This window comes from Malus domestica, chromosome 16 (genome assembly GCF_042453785.1).
Source record: "Malus domestica chromosome 16, GDT2T_hap1".
NCBI lineage: Eukaryota > Viridiplantae > Streptophyta > Magnoliopsida > Rosales > Rosaceae > Malus > Malus domestica.
In genome coordinates, this window is record NC_091676.1 from 35535436 (window position 1) to 35548849 (window position 13414).

The following is a 13414-nucleotide window of genomic DNA, read 5'->3' on the forward strand; positions in this document are numbered from 1 at the left end:
ATAGCATGTTGCCTTCATCTGGAGCTTCTTGGACTCCAATCTATCTGCGATGAGCGTTCTGCTGACTATGTAGTTGATGATGGGATCCTGCCAACTCGGAACTGTGTTGATTTGTGCCACCTTGACTACTGGTTCCTCATCTATGCTCAGGTTTTCCAAGTACTCAACCGAGATAAAGTACTTGACCTGATAGTCTAAAACAGAGCCTAGGCCCGCTAGTGCGTCTGCGTGAGCAATTTCTGCTCGTGGAACCTGAATGAATGTGTATGCCTAAAACGTCGCTAGCTGCTCTCGTACTTTTTCGAGGTATTGGGCCATCCTCGGATGCTTTGCTTCGTACTTCCCTGAGGTTTGGTTGGTGATTAACTGGGAGTCAGAATAAATCGCGAGCTACTTCACTGCTAGGTTTTTCACCAATTAGAGACCTGCAAGTAGGGCTTCATACTATGCTTCGTTGTTTGATGTTTTGAAGCTTAGAGTAATCACCTACTCGAGCATCAAACCGTCTGGGATAGTGAGAACTAGGCCTGCTCCTGATCCTTGGTAGTTCGATGATTCGTCGGTGTGCAAATGCCAAAAATCTCTTACAGGTGGCTGCTGTGACTACGGTGTGCTCAATTGCCATTGGGGCATTTCTGTTGAAATGTCCGCCAGTTTTCATGCCTTTAACCTCATGTGTTTAGATTGTGCGAAATATCGCATCATGACAATGATTGTGTATGCCTGAAGGTATGGCTTGAGCTTTTGGACAACTAGCGCCAAAATCAAAGTTTTGATTTTTGGTTATTTGGTATCTACATCAATGAGAGCTTTTGAAATGTGGAATATAGGTAGTCAAGCCCCCAACTCTTCTCGTATGAGGGTAGAGCTCATTGCTACTTCAAATACTGCCATATAGATGCATAGGTCATCTACTGCTTTCGACTTGGACAGTAGGAGAGGTGATGTTAGCTACTTCTACAAGTCCTAGATTGCTTTCTCGCATTTCTCATCCCATTTGTGTCTCTGTGCCCTCTTAATTACCTTGAAGAAGGGCTTGCATCGATCAATGGATCACGAGAGGAAATGATTTAGTGCAGCTGCTCGCCAGGTCAGACCTTGAATCTCCTTTAGAGCAGTAGAGGACTTCATATCCAGGATAACTTAGATCTTCTTTGGATATGCATTCGGCGTGGTCTAACCATTGCTTAAGGTCAAGGAAGATGTGCTTGGCGTCTTCTTCGAGTTTCTATCTTGATTCATCTGTCAAGGCATTGCCTAAACATGGCCTGGTCACCTTTGATCTCTCTCACTGCTCCTCTCGGGATGCGAAATCAGATTTTCTGATACTTGATCGAGGTCACAGCTACAATCTTCACTAGCCATGGTTGGCCTAGAATCCCATTATGGGATGATGGGTCGCTGATGATCATGAAGGTCAGCGATAAGACAATTGAAGGGTTGGTTACGTTGAGTGTGATTATGCCAATGACAATTGAGGTAAGTCCATTGAATCCGGTCAAGACCTCTGCTTTGCGTTTCATCATGCTTTCCAAGCTCATTTTCTAGATAACTGATAGTTGTAGGATATTGACTGAGTTGCCATTGCATCATAATTTTATCAACGATGGCGTGGGCTAGTTGAGCAGAAATCACTACGGCGTCATCATGGGGATAGTTTACTTCATCAGCGTCATGCTCGGTGAAGCTGACGATTGGTCCAAGTACAACATTTATGGCTCGAACCTAAAAAATTGATCTCATTTGCTGGATCTTTTTCTTCTTGGAACTGTTGGTGGCCCCTAGATCCTGGGATTCAGCAAAGATGTTGTTGATTCAAATTGTCTTAGCTAGGGTTCGGCTTCAGCATCTGCTTTGGCCTGTCGACTTACTGGTCGCACTTGCCTTCCTTCACGAACTTCTCAAGGTACGTCATATATGTGGTGCAGTATTGGTTGCATATCTCGGACCTCTATGGAATGCGTAGTACTTCGTTTAGTCCATCTTGGAAGTGTCACCCCTTATGGGTTGCAGCATCTTGAACCACGACTTGTCCTTAAGGTCGCAAAGGATCTGGTTGATCGGGACTGAGAACTTAGTATACATTTTGGGTGCCGTGCCTCATTTCGTCGGGGATCGATCCTTGTGTTTGCTTCATGGCTTTTTTTGTCATTGAGTAGTTTATTACCCTCCTTCTTCTGAGCTGGTTCTGCGTCTTTAGGCGGCTGAGTTGCCGTTGTCCATCATAATTTTATCAATGATGGTGTCGGCTAGTTGAGCAAAAATCACCAAGGCGTCGTCGTGGGGATAATCTACTTCCTCAGCGTCATGCTCAGTGAAGTTGACGATTGGTCCAGGTACAACATTTATGGCTTGAACTTGAAAGATCGATCTCACATGTTGGATCTTCTTTTTCTTGGAACTGTTGGTGGCCCCCAGATGCTCGAATTCAGCAAAGATGTTGTTGATTCGAATTGTCTTAACTGGTGTTTAGCTTTAACATTTGCTTTGGCCTGTCGATATACTGGTCCCACTTGCATTCCTTCATGAACTTCGCAAGGTACTTCATCCCTGTGGTGCAGTCATTGGTTGCATGCCTCAAACCTCTATGGAATGCGCAGTACTTCGTCTGGTCCATCTTGGAGGTGTCCCCCTCGTGGGTTGCGGCATCTTGAACCATGACCTGTCCTTAAGGTCATGAAGGATCTGGTTGATCGGGACTGAGAACTTGGTAAACGTTTTGGGCGCCGTGCCTCTTTTTGTAAGGGATCGATCCCTGCGTTTACTTCATGGCCTTTTTTTGTCATTGATCAGTTTATCGCCCTTTTTCTTCTGAGCTGGTTTTGCGTTTTTCCGCTGCTGCTCAGGCAGCTTCTCAGAGCGTTTGACCTTATCCCAAAAGGAGTGTTTTTCTTTCAAAGTATAAGAATCTGCCAAGGTCAAGTTCTCGTCCATGATCAGCTTTCCTAAAAGTGGATGATCTACTAGAAGCCCTTCTGAAAGGCTGAGCTTCCAATGTTGTCATTGAGCGGTATGACTTCTTCGATTCCTTCTTCATGTTGAAGAGGTGGTTAGACTTCTTCTTGATAGAGCGCTAGGACGAATATTCCTTAATGAAAACCAAGGAAAGTTATCTGAAGTTCCAAATTGATCATGGTGGCAGGGTATGAAACCAATCTTGCACCTCGGCTTATAGCGTTGTGGCAAAGATTTTGCACATGAGGGCGTCATTGTTGGAATAAAGGGTCATAGCGCCTTAGTGGTGCATCGGGTTCTTGTTTGGATCTTCATCTTCTTTGAACAAGGTGAAATGTAAGGGTTAAACTTTCGTCGTGGTTCCATCTGCTCGATCTTATCTGTAAATGGTGACCTGCTCATGTTGGCCACGTCTTTACGAAAGGCATTGTCGGTAGTCTCAATGTGCTGGAATTCATGCAGCTACTCTACTACGAGCCTTTGTACTTCCTCCAAGATTTGTGCCTGGTAGGGCAGCGAAGCCTTTAGCTGCCCCCAATATTGACCTGCTGGTCCATGTTGCTATACGACATGTCCTGCTCGCCTATGCCTCGGTCGAGGTGTATGTGGTTTCTTTTATGTGTTCGTCGTCGCACTTGGCGATGGCTGCCAGTGGAACTTAAGCTAGACTACTATCATGCTCTCCTTGGTCCTCATGTGGCTGCCTACTTCGGTGCCTCGCAAGATGATCTCCATATGGGCCTAGCCTTGTGTGGATGCTTCACCTGGAATGCCCTCAGTGTTTATTGGAGTATGAACCCAACCTTGATTGCACATTGACTCGTGGGCTAAGTTGGGAATGAACGCTTCCCTGCGCATTGAGGCGGGAGAAGACGTTTTCCCGAGGGCCCAAATGAGAGTGCACATTACCCGAATGCATGGTTCGTGGTGGGCTGAGTGGCTTTTTACCGAGACGTCGCTGGAATGAGTCATGTTCTTCTGCCCTTGTCCTGCTTCAAGACACTTCGTCTGGGGTGCGCTGTGTCTCGATACGCTCAAGAAGCTAGTTCACCAAGGTGGTCTGCTACGCGAGTGTGCTCGTCAAATTAGCAACCTGTTGGGCATTCCTGCCAAAAAGTGGGGTGAAAATAACCCTAGGTCGATCGCAGGACCGGTGGTTGGAATCTAGATCACCGAAAGTGACCTCGGATTGGATTAGGCTGTGGGCTGGGTCATCGGAACGGATCGCGAGGCAGGCCAACCCGGCTGGATAGCTAGGCCGTGCATTAAGAAACGCTAGGCTAGCGCATAGGTCACCTGTCCTCGAGCCTGTGCTACGCATTGGGCTAGCGCATGCCCTTCTCAGGTCTAGGCTGCATCTACACAATTAGGGCTCGGTGTTGGGCTTGGGCAGTGGCGGTTTGGGCTACTGGCTGGGCTTGAGCTGTTGCGGCTTTGGTTGCCTGGCTGGCGGCTTAAGTTGCAGCTTGGGTTGTCTGGGCTCAGCTTGTGGCTTGAAAATCCTGGGTATCCTACTTGTGAGCCACAAAATTGACCTGGGCCTCCTGCCCAGGGTTTTGAGAATTGGGGAACTACAAAGGCAGCGATGTTGCTGCATGTGTCATGGCTGCTGGGTCGCAGCAACGGTGGTGGTCTAAGTTCTATTCATTGGAAAATTCACAAGTCAGGGGTGTGGGTTTGTCTCCCCGAAACATTACATTTTCGTGCTCCTTTCATGGGACTTTGATAATAAACTGCATTAGCATGAATCTTATTTTCTTCTCATCCCTTGGTTTCTTGTTCACGAAATAAAATTTTAATATGACAAGTCTTTCCAAAGTAAACAAACTTTTAGAGAAAATGAGTACAGAGTGAAATTCGAGTAAGCTTATGGGCTGGGACAGAGCTTAAAGCCCCTTGGTAACGTTGATTCAAAGAAACGTCACCTCCCAAACTTTGTATTTATAAAAATTTCGATTACGATATTTGGAGTACCACCTTACTTTGGTACCAGGCATTAAAAATTAACCCAAGGTAAACCTTTTGCTTCGCATTTGCCAAAATGCATTTATCGGACTAAGGATGAGAATTGTACCTAAAATAATAAATATTTTCACTTTCTTACCTTGGATTTTCAGGTTTGCAACGTGATGCTAAGGTAGGATTTTCTTCTTCGAATTCCTTGTCCATCCCCAGTGAATCCTAAATGAAAGTTTTTTAGAGACTTGGTCATCTGCTTGTGAGTCGGAAATACTTTTAGAATCCTTATCAAACCCTATGCATCAAACTTGAACGTTTCTAATCGGACTATCATGACTGAATTGGTCAAAGCATTTCAACGTATCGGATCTCTGTTGGGATAAAATTCTTCTGCAGATTTCCTAGTCTGGATGCCCTCTTCAAACCTGCTGACACATGGTGTCACAAAACACACTTTAACTTAGTATGTTGGTTTGTAATAGAAGTAGTACTCAGGGTCGGAGTTTAGAGCCACCCTCGGGTGATTTCCAGATCGCCCTTTTGACTATTCTCTCAAATGGCGTAGAGGCTAGGTTTGAGTGTTATAACCCACAACCTTTCTAGTTGCATAAACGTTTTGGAGGTTGGATGGTGCATTGGACTTCCGAGTCATGCCGCATATGCCTATGCCTGTAGCCCGTCAATCATAACTGCACTTATTATAGCTTAAGTCTCCCAAGATGCTAACTGATCGATACATAATGGGCTAAAAGAGACACATCTGACAGTGTTACTTTGAGTTTTTAGACTTGCAATCATGCGTAATTTTCAAAGTCTATGTTTTTTGCTTAAATGATCGAGGTATTCCTTGTATCGCTGAAAAAACAAAAAGAGCAAAACAAAAATTGAACATAAAATGAACAAACTGTAGAATTTCTTTATTGATAAAAGAAATAGGATTGTTTGACAAAATGGGTGTGATTGAATCCGGGATGGATTGCCTACATAACTCTAGGAAGGAGAATCAAATTCCTGGTATAGTTATAAGAAAAAATGGTATAACGTAAGAATTACATCAAGGATCATCTTTGAGAGGCAGTCTATGATGGGCTAATAGGGAGATGATTTCTCTATGGACTTGTTTTCGCGTAGACAGTGACGTTGTGATTAAGTCCGGAATGGACGACCTACATATACTAGGAAGGGAATCAAACCGCGTATAGTGCAGATTGTACGTTTAGAGGTAATATCGCTTAAGCTTAGCAATGTATCATTTTTGGTGATCTAAGTTCTATCCATGCGCTGCAAATAATAGGTTCCATATCCTCTTGCTTTGATGATCTTATATGGTCTTTCCTAATTTGCCCTGAGCTTGCCTTCTCCCAGCATCTTTGTATTCTCGAAGATTTCTTTTAGGACCAGATCTCCAACTTGCAAGCTCCAAGGTTTGACGCCCTTGTTGTAATACGATCAAATATGTTGTTGGTAGGTAGTGAGTTAGACATGGGCGTCTTCTCGTTGCTCTTCTGCAACGTATAGGTTTGTTTTGAGTGGGATGATAACTTATGTTTTGTAAGCCATTGAGTATGATGTTTTGCTATGGCTTTTCGAACTACTGTATTGTATGTCCATAAGACCATTGGCAATACTTTTGGCTATTAGTTTCTTCTCAAGTCCTTTCTTCAAACATTGTAAGATGATCTTGTTTAAGGCTTCTACCTACTCATTGGCTTACGAGTATCTCAGAGTGGAAGTGAGATGACAAATTCCAAGCTGTTTGTACCAATCTGTGACTTTGGAATTGGTGAACTGCAACCCATTGCCTGTGAGTATAGTGTGCAAAATTTTGAATCAGTAGATGATGTTCTTTCAGACAAATTACTTGACAGCTTCGCCGGTGATCCTTGGCAAAGGTTCCACTTTTACCCACTTCGAGAAATAATATATTGCTATTATTAAGTATTCTTTGTTTCCTTGGGCCTTTTTAAGAGGTCCAATGAGATTAATGCCCAAGGAAGATTGTTGGCCCAAAAGGCACTAACATGTTTGCATGAAAGGCCATGACCCTGTTAGAGTACTAAGTTCTTTTGCATGTTGACGGTTTATAAGTGCGTACCTTTGACATTTTTCGTAAGTTTGGGCGTAGCTAGTAGCATCTTGTTGTATGGTAAGCCAACAATATTCCACAGTTAGTGCCTTTTGAGCCAACGATCTTCCTCCAACATGTTGCCACATACTCCGGAATTTGCTCATGATTTGCAAGCCTACCTCTGAAATGACACATAATAGGAGCATCAATAAAGTTTCCACGGATGACTATGTACCTTGAAGCCTTTTAGACTAGTTTTCTGGCCAAGTGGCGGTCTTCAGGTAACTTTTCATCTTGGATGTAGTTGGTGGTTTTGTTCATCCAGCTTTCGAGTGTCGATGATAGAAATTACCTCTGGCTCTGTGTCATGGACACTTAGAGTTGTAAGGTACTCAAAGGGGATCATTTGTCGAAGGGAGTAGTTGAAAGCGAGGCTATGTTTGCAAGTGTGTCGGCATGGTTGTTTTCTCCCTTTAAAATTTTCTAGATTTCATATCTTTCAAATTTATCAAGCAACATCTTGACTTTGTTTAGTTAAAACGCCATTATGGGATAATGCACGGTGTAGTTTCATGTGTCTTGGTTGACTATGAGTATTGAATCGTAGTAAATTAACAATTCCTTCACCTGGAGTTCCTTTGCCACTCTTAATCTTGCTAGAAGCACCTCATACTCTGCTTCGTTATTACTTGCCTTGAATCCGAGCTTCAAGGTTTGCTTGAGTGTGGAGCCGTCTAGCATTACTATGACCATTCCTACCCCCGCTCCTTTTATGTTCAATGATTCGTCTATGTAGAGCTTCCAAAGGCGTGGGTTCTTAAGCAGTTCTTAAGTTCTTAGGAGTTCATGGTGCTTAAAGTGCCTTGTGCTGTCGGGGTGAATTCTGTGACAAAGTCTGCCAGTGCCTGTGCTTTGATCGAAGTTATGGGTCGATAAATAATCTCGTGTTGTCCCAATTCGATGGCCCATTTGGTGACTCTGGATGATGCGTCAAGGCTGTGTAGAATTGATTGCAATGAATACTCCGTCATGTAGACTACTATAAATGATTAAAAGTATAGTTGAAGTTTCCTAGCTGCTATTACCAACGCAATGATGAGCTTATCCATTTTTTAATATCTAGTATCTGGTTTGAGAAGAGTTTTTGACATGTAGTACACCAATTTATACTCCTACGAGTCTTTTTGAATCAGAGTTGCACTCACTGCACAATCTGATACATCCAGATATAAGTACAAGTCATTTCCGTCGACTAGCTTGGGCAACAATGGGGGTTTGGACAAGTATTCATATAACTTTGCAAAGGACTCTTTGCACTCGTCCATTCAAAGTAGGTCTTTACTATTCTTTATTACAGTGAAGAAGGGTTTGCATTTGTCTCTGGATCGCGAGAGGAATCAGTTGAGAGTGGTCGTTTTTCCTATCAAGCTTTGTATCTTCTTCACAATTCTAGCCGACTGCATCTCCATCTTGATCTGATTTGGGTTGGCCTCGATTCTGCACTTGGTGACTAGGTACGAACTTGCCCGAGGCTACTCCAAAGCTGCATTTTTTTCCGATTTAACTTCATATTGTACTTTCGATGTAGACCAAATAATTCCTGGATGTAAGTCAAGTGGTCCTTCTTTTTTTCTCTTGATGACCATGTCGTCTACATAGACTTCCATTGTTTCTCAAATCTTTTCGTTAAAGATTTGATTGACAAGTTTCTGATAGGTTTCCCTTGCATTCCTAAGACCAAAGGGCATAACTTTGTAATAGTACATACCTCGATCAATGACGAATGATGTTGACTCCATGTCTGAGTAGTACATCTTTATCTGATTGTACCAGAGTAAACATCCATGAAACTTAGTATCTCGTGGCCTGCAGTTGAATCCACCAGCAAGTCAATCCATGGAAAAGGATACGAATCTTTTAAACATGCCTTGTTCAGGTCCGTGAAATCAATGTATACCCTTCATTTGTCATTTTTCTTCTATACTAGGACAACGTTAGCCAGCCAATTCGGGTGGTGTACTTCAACGATGAAATTGGCATCGTTGAGCTTCTCAATCTTGGCTTTTATGATATTACTTCGTTAAGTTATGTGATTCCATTTGTGTTGCATGATCAGTCTAGTAGTTAGGTCTAGATAAAGGCGATGGCAGATCATAGAAAGGTCGATTCCTAGCATATCTTTTACGGACCAGGTGAACATGTATTTGTTGGCTTGTAAGAAGTTGGTAAATAACTTATTCTCCTGGTCATTTAGTTGCGATCCAATCCTGGCTTTACGTTCATGTTTATCGAGATCTAAGTTGATGTATATGGCGTGCTCGTCGGCTTCCGGCTCTGGAGTGTTATCATACTGGGGGTCAAAGTCCAAGTCAAATTCTATGTAGCTTGTTTATTAACCTTTGGCTGTGATTTCTATGTTGACTCATCCAGGGGAGAGCTGGAGCTCTACTATCCCTTTCGAATCATGTTCATGTTTTCAATAGCATAATAGCGCGTCATCGCTTAATCCTCTTTTATTTCTTTTACCCTATATAGAGCGAGGTAACGACGTAGCTGATGGTAGGTAGATGGAACGGCCTTCATCTTGTGCAACCAGTTCCATTCATGGCATTATAATGAGTTAGGCAATCCATAACGTGGAAAGTCACCAGATGGTTGTAGGGTTCTACTTGAATTGCCAACTTTACCATCCCAGAGACCGAACGGTGGCTCCATTGAAGGCGTGGAGGATGGTCTTCCCCTTGTTGATGCTATCAAGAATGCCCATCCTTTCAATGGCATCCTTAAGGATGACGTTTACTCTTGTTTTGTTGTCCACCAAGACTTGGCTGACCATGCGTTAGAGATTTGTACCTTGATGGCAAGGGCATTGTCGTGAGGTGAGTGGACATCTTCCAGGTCTTGATCAGAAAACATCAAAATGTTCGATTCGAAAATAGTGGTTTGTTGATTGAAGCCACCATTCGAGGCTCCTTGCAGGGCGCTTTTCTTTCTTTCCAAGTATTTCCAAGATATTCTAATTAGCCATTTATGCAACTTACTATGGGGAAGTGTTTCTTTTCCAACTACTAGACAAGATGAAGGCCTTAAAGCATTATGAATTTTTTGTGATGTGCTTCAGAAGTCTGGTCATCGGGGCGACCTGTTAGGACTTAGATTAACAATTTATGTTGGAATATGGGCAGGCATTACCTAGACCGATGCCTCCTTAAACTGGGAGACATCATCTTCCAAATCTTCCACTGGCGTCTTCAGGTCGGTGAGTCTTGCTGGTTCTTTGGCTAACGGGCTCTTTTGAAAGTCTTCTAGGAATAGACATATCTCTATCATGTCTTCCGATATCTGATTTATGGCAGAAACTCCATTGGTCCCACTATCAACATTTTGTGTGGGGACGGCACGATCGTTGCAAGATGATTTGGGAGGAATCTCTATGGAGGTAAAATGATTTGGTCGAGAGGAATATGAGTTATCTTTTAATGAAAGCATCAATTGTTGGAACCAAATTCATGCGCCGTCGTGAATGGTTGAGATGCACAAATTGGAGTAACCTGTAAAAGAGCAAACAACCATGAGCAAGCCTAAGACTATCGAGGGGTGTGCTGGCCAAAAGTTCCTCAATGATCAAGTTAGTAAACAAGTATAAAACTCAAGCGGTGGGTAAGAGAATTAAAGGGCGAAGATTGCGTTAGCAGAGACGAACTAGCGAGTACGAGCTGGTGTTGTCGATGAACTTCTTTTTTCAGTTCGACTTGAGAGAGGTGGGGAATGTGACGTTCCTCGCTACTACAGGAGAGGATGATACTTGACTAAATAGATATAGATACAAAATGAATCCACATCGACAATTCCGCCTATCCCAAAAAAATCGAGGTAAGGATCTTTATGTTTGCCTTGAATCATTGGGTTTAGACATTACTTCGGTGATCTTTAAATCATTTCAAAATGGCAACAACATACCATTTTTTGTGATAAGCGGAGAATAAAAACCAAAGTATAAATGAGAGGAACAAAGGATTTATAGGAGATTGTTCGTCTCCTAGTGGAAAGAAATTGATAAATTCTATTTACGCTTATGGAATTTTGAATAGAATATCAAAACAAAAAGTGATTCAATTTCTACCATTATTATATTATGATATTTTGTTCCCACAATCAAGACAATTGGCTGAATCCCGTGAAACCATTTCATAGAAGTTCATTAATATCTTCTTTTTATAAAGGAAATCAACTTCGATTCTTGAATAATCCACATCACTTCTGCTTCTATTGTAACAAAGGATTCCCTTCAATTTGAATTAGCAAAATCAATGTCTCCTTGCATAATATGGATTCCAAACATTCATGATCTGGATGTGAATGAGTCGAATTACTTATCCCTTGGTCTATTAGTGAACTATCTCACAATGGATTGTGAAAGATGTTCCACTAAAAATATTCTTGCTATTGCTTTGACTCATATTCCCCAAAAAGTGGTAGGTGTATTTATAACGGCTGAGAGAGAGACATTTTTAGGAGAGAATCATAGTTCTAAGCCGGGAGAATCCTAGAGGATATCTAGAAGTAGATATTGCAACCTCTTTAGGAGTGTGATTATTTTCTTTTTGTTGTTTTGTATATAAAATATTGATTCTTTATCCACTTGGCATCACTTAATTGACCTTGTGGATCATATATGGGTGCACTAATAGATTTCTTAACAGTGTTAGATGGTAAAGACAACATTGATGACTAAAGTGAGAGATAAGGGATGATATTGATGAGTTTTGAACATAAAGAACCAAACTGATGAGTTGATAAAACCTAAAGGACCATTTGTAATAAAAACCCTCAACTATATATAAAAACCCTCAACTATATATTTGTACCATATACCCTAAATATATGTGCGAAGGTCTTTTTCTTCATTAGTTAAGGATCTTCCAATATATAATCTATTTGGGCTTGAAATAACAAGTTGGGTTGTTGAACCAAGGACCACGATTTTCAGCCCAGTAAATATCTTTCAGCATAGTGGGCTTTTAACCCACAAATAGGATTGGTTTGACCAAAGTCCTTATGAAAGTAGGATTGTAGAAAGCTTAAGTATAAAGGTGGCTTGATTGAATCCTACACGAATTGAAATTTCCAAGTATAAGAATAAGCCCTAGATAAATATAGATTACCCCAAGGATTAGAATGCCTACGTGATCAGATAAAGATGAAGAATCTCATAATGGGACTAGGTCAGGGTCTTGGTGAGAATCAAAGAGGCCGAGTCTAGATGGAGATGAAGTTTCAGCTGAGAGGGGATAAAGGAATATCCAAGTAGATGTCGAGCATACATAGTCCAAGTAGGACTCTACCTCGACAGGCCTGTTTATCATGAAAGCCTCGCCTATAAATGGAAGAGGCTTTGCAACATTGAAGCCCCCTTCAGCTCAACAAATAGCTTGCTCTACATGAAAATCCTATCTTTACTCGAAACCATTCTCGCATTTTTTTAGAAACACACTAATTATCCTAACCCTCTCGTTAACACATCTTCAGTTTGGACTAATAACAATATGTTGACAACCGGCGACATCTTCATTTTGGACTAACAACACTGGAGTAATAAAATTAAGTGGAAGAGGCCACTTCATTAGCTTCCCAGAGAAGTTAAGTCTTCAATGATTGGTTACTCGTCTGTTATTTAGTACATGTGTCCTTACAACCTAATACCGATTTGGTGCACCTATATACTCACAAGTATAGTTGAGGTAGTTGAACCTAGTGCAAGAGATCCTGAACTTCGCTGTGATCTAGGCAACATGACTTCAGGTTCTAGAACCCAAGGCCGATACATGTTCCTTTCTTGGTTATATTCACTTAATTACAGAAGTCAATAGCGCATTTGACACCACCACCACATCTATTCTACTCACTCGACTGAACTCGATTGCAAGTTAGCACACCGCATAGGCTTTGTAACTTTTGGGATCAACATGATTAGACTTACTAACTAGTTAATTAACTTCATCCTTAATTACTATCTACCGAGTAATATTTTTTGCTTGTGAAACGTATACAAACAATAAATAATTGGGAACTTTAACGAAAAGCTTCTGGTACTATTCACTTTAACGAAAAGCTCCTGGTACTATTCACATTAACAAAAAACCACATTTTTATACTAAAAAGTCAATCCTGGTACTATTCACTTTACCCTTTATTTTGTCCTTATCGTTAAAACTCAAAGTTTTCAAGTCATTTTCATTAGTTTTCCTTAAATAATTAACTCTGCACTCATAATAATAAATTATAAAGGGCATTTTATATTAGCACCTCACAAAATGTTGAATGCACCCCATATTAAAATTTAATATTAAATGACTTATTTACCCTAGTATGCAATGGCAATTTTGACCTTATAAGGTTTTCAAAAAAAAAAAAAAAAAATTCTATATACAC